The 13,322-nt window shown below is 35.7% G+C and overlaps 1 pseudogene; it reads left to right on the top strand.

Annotated features, from left to right (window-relative positions):
• LOC123618879 (N-alpha-acetyltransferase 11-like) overlaps positions 1–13,322 on the top strand; it is a 47,992-nt pseudogene that overhangs the window by 13,167 nt on the left and 21,503 nt on the right.

Consider the following 13,322-nt stretch of genomic DNA (forward strand, 5'->3'; position numbering starts at 1 on the left):
TCTCCTGAGCCAAAACTAACAAGTAAATTTAGCAAGGTCACATGATACAAAGTCAATATACAAAAATCAATAGTATTTCTAGGATTCATTCTGAGTTAACTTTTGTAGAAAGTGTGAGGTGAGATTTGAAGTTAGTTGTTTTTATATGGTTATCAAGTTGTTCCAGCACCATTTGTTGAAAACATGTTTCTCCATGAAATAACCTTGGCACTTCTGTAGAAAAGTTAACTGACTATTGGTGTATTTTTGGATTCTATAATATTCCATTGATCTATATGTCAATTGGGGGGGGGGGCCACGGGGAGGTAATTAATTTGATTTGATTTTAGAGGAGGTATTGGGGATTGAACCCAGGACCTCGTGCATGCTAAGCATGCAGTCTACTGCTTGAGGTATACCCTCCCCACTTACATGTCAATCTTTATAGCAATACCACATTGTCTTGATTATGTAGCTTTGTAATAAATCTAGAAATCGGATAAGGTAAGTATTTGTTCTTCTTTTATACAATTATTTTGGTTTTTCTAGGCACTTTCTATTTCCACATGCATTTTAGAGTCAGCCTGTCAATTTCTACCAAAAAAAAAAAAAAAAAACCAACTGACATCTTTTTAAGATTGCTTTGAACAATTGCCTAATTTGAGGTGACCTGATATCTTAATATTGAGTTTTTCAATCCATAAACATGGTAGATCTGTCCATTTAATGTCTATTTAATTGGGCCTTCTTAAAATTTTTGTAAGAATATTTTGTAGTTTCCTGTATAGAGTTTCTCACATATTTTGTTAAACTTATCCCTGAGAAATCAAGTTTTTGTGTTATTGTAAATGGTATTTTTATAATTTCATTTCTAACTATTTATTGCTAGTACATAGAAATTCATTTGATTTTTACATATTGACTTTGTAACATGTGACCTTGCCAAACTCATCTATTAGTTTTGATAGCTTTTTGTAGGTGCCTTAGGACTTCCAAAATTGACAATCATGTTTTCTTTGAATAAAGATAGTTTGCTTTTCAATCTGTATGCCTTTTATTTGTTTTACTTTCCTTATTGCACTGTCAAGGACCTCCAGTACAATGTTGAAAAGAAGTGGTGAGGCAGTCATTTTTGCCCTTTACCCAATTCTTGGGGAAAACATTCAGTCTTTCACCATTAAGTATTACGTTAGTTGAAGATTTTTCGTAGATGTCCTTTATCAAGTTAAGAAAGTTTCTATCTATTTCATATTTACTGAACGGCTTTTGAATTTTGTCAGAAGTTTTTATAACTCTAATGAGATGATCATACAGTTTTTTTTTTTCCAGTTGTGCTAGTGTGGTAAATTGCATTGATTAATTTTGAAGTGGTAAACAAACCTTTGATTCCTGGATAAACCTGATTTGATCATGCCTCATTTCCTTTTCTATCTATTGCTAGATTTAATTTGCTAAAATTTTGTTAAGGGTCTATGTTCATTAGGGATTCATTTCTTTTCTTGCAATCTTATAATTAAATCTTTTTTCTGATTTGAGTATCAGGGTAGTGCCGGCCTCAAAATATGAGCTGGGAAGTGTCCCCTCCCGTTTATTTTTCCATTTTCTCAGTTTGTGTAGAATTGATTCTATTTCTTCCTTAAGCGTTAGATAGAATTTACTACTGAAACCATCTGGACCTGGAATTTTTTTTAATGGGAAGATATTTTTTAATCAATTTACTTAAAATTTTTTTATATTGAGATAAATTCCACATAACATAAAATTCACCATTTAAACCACTTTAAAGTGTATAACTCATTGGGTTTTTACCACACTCACAGCATCATGCAACCATTCCCACTACCTAATTCCAGAATGTTTCCATCACCCCAAAAAGAAGCCCCACACCTCTCAGTTTCCTCTTTCCTCCAACGCCTGTTAACTGCTAATCTACTTTCTTTTTGTATGGATTAGCCTATTCTGAACACTTCATATAAATTAAATAATACAATATGTGGCCTTTTCTGTCTTGTTTCTTTCACTTAGCATAATATTTTCAGGGTTTATATGTGTGTGTCATGTATCAGTACTTCATTCTTTTTTTTTAAATGTATTTTTTAAATTTATTTTTTAGGGGGAGGTAGTTAAGTTTACTTATTTATTTATTTTTAGAGGAGGCACTGAGGATTGAACCTAGGACTTTGTGTATGCTAAGCATGCACTCTACCACTTGAGCTATACCCTCCCTCTTATTCCTTTTTAATGCTGGGTAATATTCCATTGTATAGATATACCACATTTTGTTTATCTATTCAGCAGTTGATGGAAACTTGGGTTATTTCCACTTTTGGGGTATTACAAATAATCCCACTATGAATATTCATGTACAAGTTTTTGTGTAAACATATGTTTTCAGTTCTCTGGGGTAAATACCTAAGTGTGGAACTACTAGGTCATATGGTAACTCTTATGTTCAACTTCTTGAGAAACTGCCAGAATATTTTCCAAACTGACCACATGCACCATTTTACCAGCAATGTATGAGGCTTCTGAATTTTTCATATTCTTGCCAACACTCATTATTTTCCATTTTCTCTCTCTCTTTAAAAAAAGTATTATATTCATTCTAATAGGTGTGATGCAGTATCTCGTGCTTTTGAGTTGTATTTCCCTAATAATTAATGACATTGGCCATTTTTATATCTTCTTTGGAGAAATGTCTATTCAAATCTTTTGCCCATTTTTAAATTAGGTTGTTTGTCTTTTTGGGGGGGGGGCGGTAATTAGATAGATTTTTTTTTTTTAACAGAAGTACTGGGAAGTGAACCCAGGAGTTCATGCATGCTAAGCACATGCTCTACCACTGAGATATACCCTCCCCCCAGGGTGTTTGTCTTTTTATTGTTGAGTTTAAGAGTATCAGACACATGATTTGCAGATACATTATCCCATTCTGTGGATTTTCATTTCACTTTTTGTTAGTGTCCTTTGATGTGTAATAGTCTAATTTTTTTTTTCCCTTTGATTGCTTGTGAGCATTTGAGCTTAAACAATTCAAGGTCACAAACATTTGCATTCAGGAGTTTTATAGTTTTAGCTTACATTTAGATCTTTGATCCATTTTGAGTTAATTTTTTAAAATAGTGTGAGGTAAGGATCCAATTTCATTCTTTCTTATGTGGATATCCAGTTGTACCAGCACCATTTGTTGTAAAGACTGTTCTTTCCCTCATTGAATGGTTTGACAACCTTATAGAAAATCAACTGCCCATAGATGTATGAGTTTATTTCTGGACTCTCAGCTGTGTTTCATTGATCTATATCTATACCCTTTGTCAGTACCACATTGATTTGCTTATGGTAGCTTTGTAGTTTTGAAATCAGAAAGTGTTAGTCCTCCAACTTTGTTCTTCTTTTTCAAAATTGCTTTGGCTATTCTGGGTTTCTTGCATTTCCATATGAGTTTTAGGGTCAGTTTGTGCATTTCTGCAAAAAAGGTCAGTGGAATTTTGATAGGGATTGTACTAAATCTATAGATCTATTTGAGGAGTATTGCAATCTTAACAATATTAACTCTTTCAATTGGTGAACATGGGATAACTTTCCATTTATTTGGGTCTTTTTAAATTTTTTTCAACAATATTTTGTGGTTTTCAATATACAAGTCCTGCACTTCTGCAGGAAGATTTTAAACCACAAATTCAGTTTCTTTAGTAGATATTGAGCTATTCAAATTTCTATTGTTTCTTGAATTAGCTTTGGTATTTTGTGTCTTGCAAGGAATTTGTACGATATGTCTGACTTGTCAAACCTATTGACATAAATTTGTTCATAATATTAGCTTATTCTCTTTTAGTATCTGTAAGATCTCCAGTGATGTCTTTAACTTCATTCCTGGTAGAAATAATTTGTGTCCTTTCTTTTTTCTTGATCAATCTCTCTGGTTGTTTATAAATTTCATTTATCTTCACAAAGATCCAGCTTTTGATTTCATTGATTTTCTCCATTGTTTGTCCATTTGCTATTTCATTAATTTCTACATTATTGTTTCCCTTATTCTATTTAGGTTAATTTGCACTTCTTTTTCTAGGTTCTTAAGGTGCAAGCTTAGTTCATTGATTTGAGATCTTTCTATTTTTCTAATTAAGCATTTGATGCTATGAATTTCATTTTATGCATTGCATTCACTACATCCCACAAATTTTGATATGCTATGTTCATTCTGCTCCCATTATTTTCTCATGTCCCATGGGTTTTCTTTTTTGACCTATGGATTATTTAGAAGTATGTTGTTATTTTCTAAATATTTGAAGATTTTCCCAAAAATCTTTCTGATATTGGTGTCTAGGTGAAATCTGTTGTGGTCAGAGAATGTACTCTGATTGATTTCAATCACTACATTTATTGAGACTATATTATGGCCCAAAATATGACCTATCTTGTTGAATGTTTTATGTGCATTTGAAAGGAACTTATATAATGCTGCTAAGTGGAGTATATTGTGTATCAATGAGATCAAGTTATCCTATATTCTCACTTATTTTTTGCTTGTTCTATTGTTGACTGAGAGGAATATTAAAATCTCTAACTGTAAGTATGGATTTGTTATTTTCTCCCTTAACTTCTTTCAGTTTTTGATATGTGTTTTAAAGCTTTGATATTAGAGGCACATACATCTAGGATTGTTAGGTCTTCTTGATGAACTGAGCCCCCTTATCATTTTGAAGTGTCCTTCTTTACCCCAGTAATATTTGTTATTCTGAAGTCTACTTTGTCTGATATTAAAAGAATTGCTTCAGTGTTCTTTATTTTTTAAGCTTTATTTTAATTTAACAACTTTGTTGAAGTATAATTTACATATAATAAACTGCACATATTTAGAATATACAATTTGGAAATAAGTTTTGACATACTGTGTATGAACTCATGAAACCATGATCACAATTCAGCTTTCTTTTGATTAGTGTTTGTATGGTATGTCTTTTCCCATTGTTTTAACATATCTGTAACTTTACATTTAAAGTGGGATCCTTCCTCTTTTTCAGTAAAATGACAATCTCTGCCTTTTAATTGGAATGCTTAGACTATTTATATCAATATACTTAGGGTTAAGTACCATCTTGCTATATGTTTTATACTTTTCTTTGTGTATTTTCCTGCCTCCTTTCTGATTATTTCTACTATTTGATACTACCTCCATTATTACTTAATTAGCTATGTATTTTTGCTTCATTTTAAAATGGCTGCTCTACCATTTACAATATGAAACTTTAATTTATCACCATCTACCTTCAGTTAATACTGTATCACTTCATGTATAATATAAGAACTTTTAAGATACTATACTTCTATTTTTTCCCAATCCTCATTCTATAAGTATTATAAATTATACAATATACTGCTATTGTTTTTGCTTTAAATAATCAATTTTCTTTTAAAGAGGTGGGAAAATGAGAGAAATGTATGATATATACATATTTAATCTTTGGCTACCCTTTATCTTTGACTACTTTTAAGATTTTCTTTTTATCACTGGTTTTTGGTGATGTTTTCCAAATATTTTGCTGTTCTCCCTTCCTTCTGGGGCTCCAGTTACATGTACGTTAGACCTCTTGATATTGTCCTTGCAGGTTACTGAGGCTCTATCAATTTTTAGTCTTTTTTTTTTTTTTCTTTTCCTCACTTTGCTTCATTTTGAATAGTTTCTATTGCTCTGGTCTTTTCTTCTGCAATGTCTAAATTGCTGTTAATCCCATCCAGTGTAATTTTTTATTTCAAATGTCATATTTTTTATCTCTGGAAGCCTGACTTGTTTCTTTTGACATACCTTTCATTCCTCACCTCATCGTGTTCATGTTTTCCTTTATGTCCCTGAGCACACTGAGTATATTTATAACAGCTGTCTTAATATCTTACCTACTAACCCCATCATGTCTGTCATTTCTGGATATGTTTCTATGGTCTGACTTTTCTCCTTATTATGGGTCATAGTTTCCTGCCTCTGAGTACATATGTTAATTTTTAAAATTGCATTCCACATATAAATTTTACATTATAGAGTGCTGAATTTCATTTCATTCCTTTAAAGAGTGATGAACTCTTTCTCACACAGGCAGTGAAGTTACATACAGATTAGTTCAATCTTTTCAAGGCTTGTTTTTAAGCTTTTTTAGGGATGGATTACAGTAGCCTTTATTCCAGGGCTAAGATAACTCCACGTCTAAGATGTGGGTCTTTTAGGGTCTCCACTGAACGCCCATGTCTTTAGCAAGTTTTCTCCACTGTGGCTAAAGGGTAGCTTAACTATTGTAGGCCCTTTATAAGCTCTAGGAGTTGTTTTATTTATAGCTCCTCCATAATCGTTCTTTCCTCAGAAATTGTTTTTGCTCAGTCTCATGGAGTTTTATCTCAGCATGCAGTTTGGTATTCAGTCAAAGACTCTAGGGGATCCCCACATAGATTTTCAGAAATCTTCCTCTGTGCAGCTCCCTCCTCTCTTGAATACTGCCCTGCAATTTTAGATACTTCGGACTCCCCCAAACTCTGATCTCTGTCTCCTTAACTCCATAAGATGACCAAACTCTCCTTGAATAAATAAAATTTATGTATGTATGTACTTATTAATTTTTAATGAAGGTATTGAGGATTGAACCCAGGACCTAGTGCATGCTAAGCATGCACTCTACCACTGAGCTTTACCCTCCCCCGCCTCTTTTTTTTCTTTTTCTTTTTAAATGTTCTTTTTTTAACCCTCTCCCCTTTTAACTGGCTTAACTTACCACCATAAATTAGACAAAAGCAGCTCCTGACAGGCCCAAGTTTCAGCCTCTCAAAAGGTCCTCTATACAGTGCTACTATTTATAATAACAAAATATTTTCATTTATGTCCATGCTTCACAGTTTTTAAAGCTGGAAAATAACATATTCTAGGAGGCCAGAAAGTATTATGGCTAAGATGTGGTTCTGGAACCCAATGATTAGAGCTGGAATCCCAGTGTTCCATCACTTATTAGCTCTGTGACCTTTGGAAAGTTACTTGACCTCGTTTACAAAAACCATTTAATGTGTTTGTTTGAATCATTAATTCATGCCCATGTGTAACAGTCAAAAGGCACAAAAGGATATAAAGTAAAACTAACTATCCCCCCACCCCTGTCTCATAGTCACCAGTCCCCACACTGGAGTGCACCACAATGATCAGTTTCTTACTTAGTCTTTTGGGGCCTCAACTTCCTCTTCTGTAAAATGGGAACGGTGAGACTTGCCTAGCCTCCCACCCAAAGCTTTCATAGAGATCAAATTGAATAACCTGTGCAGAAAGGCTGCACTAGTAAGCTGTGAGCCTAGGCACATGGAAGGAGACAGTTTATATCAGCCAGAGGCATGACTTGAACATCCAGAGTTGGAGCTGGAGCACATCGCACCTTTAAATACCCAAAGTCCATCAGGTTGTCCTCGTGGATCCCAGGTCTGGGTTTTGTTGAGATAAAACAAACTGATTTTGTGGAGTCTTCCCATAATTTTTGAACTGTCAACATTCTACTCTTTCAAATCCCAGTTCGGTTGTCACTTGTTCTTAGAAGCTTTCCCCGGTTCCTTGTGCGGATCCCTCACCCCAACTCAGATGTGCTTGCTGTCTCTTTAGAGCCAACAGACATGCCTCTTAGATCTCTCTGTGCTGTGGGAGGCCTTTCCCCTGTTTGCTGACATGTGGCAGTGCAGCCCTGCATGGTGCAGTGAGCAGAGCTTGGCTTTTGGTGTCACCGCCCAGGGACTATGTGACCGGGCAAGTGATTTAATCTCTAAACCTCCGTTTCCTCAGGTACAGATTTTGGTTAATAACTTTACGTCTAAGGCAGCAGTTCTCAAACATTTTGGTCTCAGGACCTGCCACTTCAAGGAAAACAACAATATGAACAGAGAGTATAAAGACCACAAAGAACTTTTATTTGTGCAGGTTATAGGTATATACTTATTCATCCATATATTTACTGTATTATTTGTAGCTATATATTTATGTATCCTTAGACTTACCATATTAAACATTAAAACTGAGAAATTAGAACATCTTTATTTATTCATTTAAAAATAACGATAGCCATGTTGTACACCCGAAACTAATTTAATACTGAAAATCAACAGTACTTCAATAAAAAATAATAAAATAAAATACATTTAAAAAGTATTCAACCCACTACATGTTAACATGGTTATTTTTATTTTTAAATGTTATTTGGTATAGCACAGGGAACTATTTCAATATCTTGTAATAACCTATAATGGAAAAGACTCTGAAAAAGAATATATCTATGTACATGTATAACACTTTGCTGTACACATGAAACTAACACATTTAAATCAACTGTACTTCAGTTTAAAAAAGACTTATTTGTACTTTGAAAAAACAAAACCTTTCCTGAGAAGGACAATATTCTTCTACATTTTTTGCAAATCTTTTTTATAGAAGATAGCTGGATTCTCTACATTTGTCCTACATTCATGCTGTTGGGATATGTACTTTTGGTTAAAATATATGAAGACAATCTAACCTTATGAAAATATGTAGTTGGAAAAGGAAGAAGTATTTTAGTGGCCCTTTCAAATTATTGTGGATATTCTTCATCAACACTATACCAAAAAATCAACAAGCAGTAGTTTCTTAATGGTCAACTGCAACATGAAATCTGAACTATTCAATACTCATTTCATAGCCTGTCATATTAAAATCCATGGGTCTATCTTATACTTTCAGTGGATCTTTTTCCTGTGCATGACTTTGTAACTTTGTGCATTAGTCATCTGGAGAGCATTTCTTATTGAATATGCAAGTTTTCCAAAAGTTGACACATTCATTACCAACCTAGAAAGATCACATGGCTGATCTCACCGCCACTTTCATCAGAAAAGTCTGAGGAAAGCATGAGGAGACTGTCTAGCTCACAGTGGCAGATACCAGTTTTTCAAAATTCTGTCATACTGTTGTTCTCCTTGAAGTGGCAGGCTCTTTTTGTCTATTTTTAACAAAATGTCTGCCAAACATCCAAGCATGAATAACCATGATTTGTCTGTCAGGCATTCTTTCAAATAAAAATGATGTTCCACGAAAAAGATGGCTAGTCTAGCTCACAAGTACAGAAGTCCCTTGAGTACTTTTCCCTGAGACAATGCTTGGACTTGAAACGCAGTAGATGTGCTTTCTGGGTACTTCCCATTTTGTCACATAGAATGGTCAAAAGACACGTAATCGTGGGAGATTTAATAAAATTAATAATGTTTATGGGGGAAGGGTATAGCTCAAGTGGTAGAGCACGTGCTTAGCATGCAGGAGGGCCTGGGTTCAATCCCCAGTACCTCCATTAAAATAAATAAATAAATAAACATCTAATGACCTCTCCCCCCAAAAAAATTAAAAATAAAAAATTTTATTTTAATTTTAGAATAATGTTTACTGCTTCATCAAGGACATTCTTCATTGCAACAGGAACTTTTTTCCTGCGGATGTGTGGTGGTAGGGAACACAATGACCATTACTACAGTTTGGCGTTTTGGTGCCACTGCCTTGATTCCTGCTAAGGCATCAGCAGTCTTGCTCGCCGTAGCTTTTGCACCATCAGTGCAAATGTCTACACAGTAAAAAAGAAAACAATATCTTAGTATTATAATGAAAATACTTTTAACCTTGCAGGATCCTTTGAAAGGGTCTTGGGACCCCCAGGGGCCAGCAAACTACACTTTCAGAACCACTACTATAGGGCTGTTGTGAGGATTACATAGAACAATGTACACGAAGCAGTTGCTATGGTGCCTGGCACACTCCAAGTGCTTAAATGCTAGAAATTCTCTTTATTATTCAAAATGATTTCACATATTTTATCTTACAATGACCTCTCTGTACCCCCCAAGCTCTTAGCCCGGACTGCCTTCGTGGGGTGAGCTTCATGGGATTATGCTTGTCTACAAGCTTCTCAAGGGCATGTCTCTGTAACCCGGAGACCTGCCGAGTTTCCAGCTCATTTAAGTGAATAAACGAGCTACTCATGGTAATTATGCCAATTTCCCTTTTATAGATGAAAAAGGCTGAATGTGTGAGATTGAGAGACTTTCCATCAAGGGGCTGAAGCTGTACTGGTAAGGTCAGTGCTGAGGGGCAGGGGAGAGGGTCAGGCAGCAAAGGGGAGATCCACTGGGAGTAAGGGGTAGAGGAAAAGTAAGGGAAACCTCTGCCACGTGTAAAGGTTGCAAACAGACTGCCCAAAGGCCAGGCTTGCCCACTGCTGCCTGCATGGTGCCTTAAATTTTAAATAGTTCCCGAGGAAAATGATGGACTACAAACAGGGAATTTGCAAAAGAGGAAATCCAAAAGCTAAAAAGCATCTGAAGAGATGTTTAAACTCATGAGTAATCAGAGAAATGCAAATTAAAACAACAATGGGACCTCCTTTTACACCTAATAAACTTGCAAAATTAGAAACCTGGGTGATGGCCAGTCTTGGTATCGATGTCCTTAACCAGGAACTCCCATGAACTTTGGGTGAGCAGATAAGCTGATGTTGTTACTCTGAAGCAGAACCACACAGTGTCTAGTCAAATGAGGTAGAGGCCTACCTAGGACCTGCTTCTGGGCAAGTATCCTATAAATTCTCAAACTGCTGCATAAGTTTGCATAAAACTGCATGAAGCGGTTCAATGTCGCAATGTTTAAGAAAGGTGTAGAACACCTGCAGGTCCATCCCGATGGAATGAATAAGTAAAGCATGGTTGATGTACACCATAGCTTATGTATCAACTGGGGCCCTGCAGGAACTAGATGCAGGCTCAAAAGGGGTGACTGAAGATAGTTTAAGGAAAAAACTGTTTATAAGGTATGGGCATGGTTTGGGGAAACAAATAAGCAATGGTAAAGCCCCAGGATCTAACAAGAGGGCAAATGGAGAGAACAGCCTAAATCAACCGGAACTGGAGCTCTAAGGGAGGGTCACCTGACAAAAGCTGTGGCCTACGTGGAGGAATGCAGCTACTGACCGACTGGACTAGCAAGGAAGGAGCCAGGGAGCAAATACCCTGACCTCTCTCTTCCTGCCCTCTGATCTCCTGATAGTGCCCCGCCCCACAGTTGGCCAATCCAACTGGAATTTGGAAGGCAAGGGAGCACAGAGCAGGAAGGAGGAAGATGGATAGTAAATCCAAAGGGGCAAACACCGAATATCAACCAGGAGTACAATGCAACAGTTACAAATAGTGAACTAAATGTACACAGAGCGATATAGATCAATCTTAAAAATAGGCTGGAGAGTAAAAACTAAGAAACAGAATGAGGTCCATAACACAATGCCATTTAGCATTTTGGTCATTTTTAAAATGCACAAAATATATATAGATAGAGAGAGAGTGAGAGAGACATAAAATACCTAGGAATAATTTAAATGAAAGATGTGTAAGACCTGTATACTAGAAACAACAGCACATTGCTGAGAACAATTAAAGAACCAAGTAAGTAGAATGATACACTATGTTCATGGATTGAAAGAATGAATATCGTAAAGATGTCAGTGTTCCTCAAATCCAATGCAATAGATTCAGTGCACTTCAATCAAAATGCTATGGGGTAGGGAGGGTATAGCTCAAGTGGTAGAGTGCATACTTAACATGCATGAGGTCCTGGGTTCAATCCCCAGTACCTCCTCTAAAAATAAATAAATAAATAAACCTAATTACCTCCCCCCCGCAACAACAAAAATTTTTTAAAATTAAAAAATAAAATCCCATCAGGACTAGGAATAGACTTACCATATGACCCAGGAATCCTGCTCCTGAGCATATATCCAGAAGGAACCCTACTTCAAAATGACACCTGCACCCCAATATTCATAGCAGCACTATTTACAATAGCCAAGACTTGGAAACAGCCTAAATATCCATCAACAGATGACTGGATAAAGAAGATGTGGTATATTTATACAATGGAATACTATTCAGCCATAAAAACTGACAACATAACACCATTTGCAGCAACATGGATGTTCCTGGAGAATGTCATTCTAAGTGAAGTAAGCCAAAAAGAGAAAGAAAAATACCATATGAGATCGCTCATATGTGGAATCTAAAAAAATAATAATAATAATAAATACAAAACAGAAACAGACTCATAGACATAGAATACAAACTTGTTGTTGCCAAGGGGGAAGGGGTGGGAAGGGACAGACTGGGAGTTCACGATTTGTAGATACTGACAGGCATATGTAGAATAGATAAATAAGATTATACTGTATAGCACAGGGAAATATATACAAGCTCTTGTGGTAGCTCACAGCGAAAAAAAAAGTGACAGTGAATATATGTATGTTCATGTATAACTGAAAAATTGTGCTCTACACTGGAATTTGACACATTGTAAAATGACTATAACTCAATAAAAAAATGTTTTTAAAAAAATCCCTTCAGGACAAGCTGATTCCAAAGTTTGTGTAGAAATACAAAGGACCTATAATAGCCAAAATAGTCTTAAAGAAGAAAAAATCAGGTAGAATTTACACTACCTGATTTGAAGACTTAAGATAATCAAGACAGTGTGGTATTGGCAAGGGATAAACAAATACATCGATGAAACAGGAGAGTCCAGAAACAGATCCACACAAAATACAGTCAATTACATTTGAAAAAGACATCAAGGCAATTCAATGGGTAAAGGAAAGTGGTATCAACAAGTTGTGCTGGAACAAGTCGCTTATATGGAAAAAAACCGACCCCTTGACCCCTGTCTTGTACCATGCACAAAAATCAGTTCAAAATGTGTCACAAACCTAAACATAAAAGCTAAAACTCTAAAGCTTCTGGAAGAAAACATAGGGGACTATATTAACAAGCTTGGAGCAGGCAAAGGTTTTTTAGACAGGGCACAGAAAGCAATATCCATAAAAGAAAAAAATTGATAAACTTCTCTCTCTTTCCAGGAGGATCCTTGTGTTTCCCTCCATGGCTGGCCTGCCCCCTCTCCCAACATGCTCCATGCAGAGCCCCCCACCCTCTGCTCCCATCACCACCATGTTTCCAAGGGCTTTTGGGGATCATTAACACGACTTGCCATGATTTACTCAACATTTCCCTTTAAAGCCAATGACTCCCTTTTACTTCAGTCTTGTCCTACCCTCTTTAGCTTTGTCCTCAACAATCTTTGCTATGAAATCCCTAGTTTGATAGGTTTATCATTTTTCTCTATTACATATTAAAATAAACCCCTAACTATTGAAAGTTTTATAAAATGTGTGAACAACCTTAAACTATTTCATGTACTGCACTTTTTACAGGTTCCTGGGGTTATATGTGTGTATGTGTGTGAGCATGTCTGTGTGTCTGAAGGTGTGGGT

The sequence above is a fragment of the Camelus bactrianus genome, chromosome 6 (assembly GCF_048773025.1).
Source record: "Camelus bactrianus isolate YW-2024 breed Bactrian camel chromosome 6, ASM4877302v1, whole genome shotgun sequence".
Taxonomy (NCBI): Eukaryota; Metazoa; Chordata; class Mammalia; order Artiodactyla; family Camelidae; genus Camelus; species Camelus bactrianus.